The 2125-nt window shown below is 44.1% G+C and overlaps 1 long non-coding RNA gene across 2 annotated transcripts in view; it reads left to right on the top strand.

The window, feature by feature from the left end:
* LOC106870534 (uncharacterized) overlaps positions 1-2125 on the top strand; it is a 57388-nt gene that overhangs the window by 17718 nt on the left and 37545 nt on the right. Inside the window, exon 1 of one of the 2 annotated variants that reach the window (XR_008265492.1) lies at positions 1162-1358. The exons of the other annotated variant lie outside the window; for it this stretch is intronic. This is a non-coding gene — a long non-coding RNA (uncharacterized LOC106870534). Of the gene's footprint in view, positions 1-1161; positions 1359-2125 lie in introns of those variants that run through there. 2 annotated transcript variants of the gene reach the window in all.

The raw sequence follows: 2125 nt of genomic DNA, 5'->3' as shown, positions 1-2125 counted from the left end.
ATCTATCTATCTATCTATCTATCTATCTATCTATCTATCTATCTATCTATCTATCTATCTATCAGTGTATATGTATGTACGTGGTCACTACCATTATAGACGCCTCTAAACCAGAAAATCTGATTTGCATAGTCAGTGCTTTGTTGGCTAGATCAAATAATAAACAACGATAACATTGACACTAGCCGAATCATTGATAATCTATTACGAACAGGAGTACATTTAAGTTTAATATTATCCAATACGTCCTTGGATACGTCGTGGTGGTGTTGATAGTGGTGGGGATTTTACTAGTGATGGAGGCGTTGCCCGCAGTGGAAGTGTTGGCTGTAGTGGTGTTGGCTGTGTGGGAGTGTTGCCTGTGGTGGAGGTGTTACTAGTGGTGGAGATGTTGCTAGTGGTGGAGATGTTGCTAGTGGTGGAGATGTTGCTAGTGGTAGTGTTGCTTATAGAAAAGGCGTTGCTATTGGTAGAGGCTTTGCTAGCGGTGGAGTCGTTGCTATTGGTAGAGGTGTTGCTAGTGATGGAGGTGTTGCCAACAGCGGAGGTGTTGCTAGTGGTGGAGATGTTGCTAGTGATGGAGGTGTTGCTAGTTGTGGTGTTGCTTGTGGTGTAGGTGTTGCTATTGGTAGGGGCGGTGCTAGTAGTGGAGATGTTGCTATTGGTAGAGGTGTTGCTAGTGGTCGAGATGTTGCTGGGGGTTAGGGTTAGTTACTAGTGATGGAGGTGTTACTAGTGGTGTTGTTACTAGTAGTAGAGATGTTGCTAGTGGTGGAGGTGTGGCTAGATGTTTTGTTGCCAGTAGAGGTGTTCATGGTATTAGTGACAGTAGCAACGGTGGTGGTGGTGTTGGGATTGCTTGTGGTGGTGGTGGTGGTGGTGGTGTTGGGTTTGCTTGTGGTGGTGGTGTTGGGATTGCTTGTGGTGGTGGTGCTGGGATTGCTAGTGGTGGTGGTGGTAGATAGTGGCAGTGCTAGAGCTATGAACGGCAGCAGTGGCGAGATGGTGGTGGCAGCAGTGGTGGAAAAGGTTAAGAAAAAAAGTTGGGAAGATTCCTGAAAGGCGTGGTCAGTGTGCTGGCATTTCAAGACAGAGAGACTACGAGAGATAAGAAGAGAGCAGTGTACTCGCGTGCATGTGTGTATGTGTGTGTGTGTGTGTTTACGTAGTCAGCTCTCTCTCTCTCTATCCCTCTCTCTCTTCACTCACTCACTCTCCTATTTCTGTCTGTCTGTCTGTCTGTCTGTCTCTCTGTGTCTTTCTTTCTTTATGTCTCTCGCTCCATCGTTTTTCTTCATTTCACCCCAATTTCTTTTTTCGCACACATCAGCACAGACAAGGAATGGCGCATCTCTCTGGTAAGAACAGGATGTTCTTGTTGTTCTTTCTCTCTCTCTCTCTCTCTCTCTCTCTCTCTCTCTTTGTGTGTGTGCATGTGTGTGTGTACACGGTCTATGTGTGAGTATGTATTCTTAGTGGTGTTGGTGCGGTGGCTTTTGTTGGTCGTGTTGGCGGTGAAGATGTCGTTGAGTGTGTTTATATGTATATGTATGTTGTTGTTAATGTTGTTGTTGTCGTTGTAATTATTATCATTATTGTTATTATTGTCGTCCTCGTCGTCATCATTGCTGTTGTTGTTGTTGTTGTTGTTATTGTTTTGTGGGTGTATGTATGCTCCGTTGGTTTGATGGTGTCGATGGCATTAACCATCAGATCAATCCTGAGCGAACAAACCTAAGACCACAGGCGTTCCAGCCCTGACCATACTGTCTCACATTCAAATGCAATCTATGTAAGCCGGCCTGTAACGTGTTCCTTCTTTTTGTAAGACTGTAGAGTGTGATTTAAAAGAGAGAGCGGTTGCTATTTCTAGCAGGTCGAGCGACTACGTAGATGGTTCATTGCTAAATGTAACAGGTGATATAAAAGTAGTAATAGTAGTAGTAGTAGTAGTAGTAGTAGTAGTAGTGGTGTCGGTTTAGCTACAGATCAGTGTTGATGGAGAAGAGCTATGGAAAAAAGGCGTTCCAGCCATGACCGTACTGTCTTTTTATACATCTTAAACCATTTTATTTCAATGTAGATGTTCGTTTAGTAAGGTGATAGAGTTTGATATGAGTGGGGG

The sequence above is a fragment of the Octopus bimaculoides genome, chromosome 14 (genome assembly GCF_001194135.2).
Source record: "Octopus bimaculoides isolate UCB-OBI-ISO-001 chromosome 14, ASM119413v2, whole genome shotgun sequence".
NCBI lineage: Eukaryota > Metazoa > Mollusca > Cephalopoda > Octopoda > Octopodidae > Octopus > Octopus bimaculoides.
Note: the sequence above shows the minus strand (reverse complement) of the source record. Positions and strands in the feature narration are given on the sequence as shown.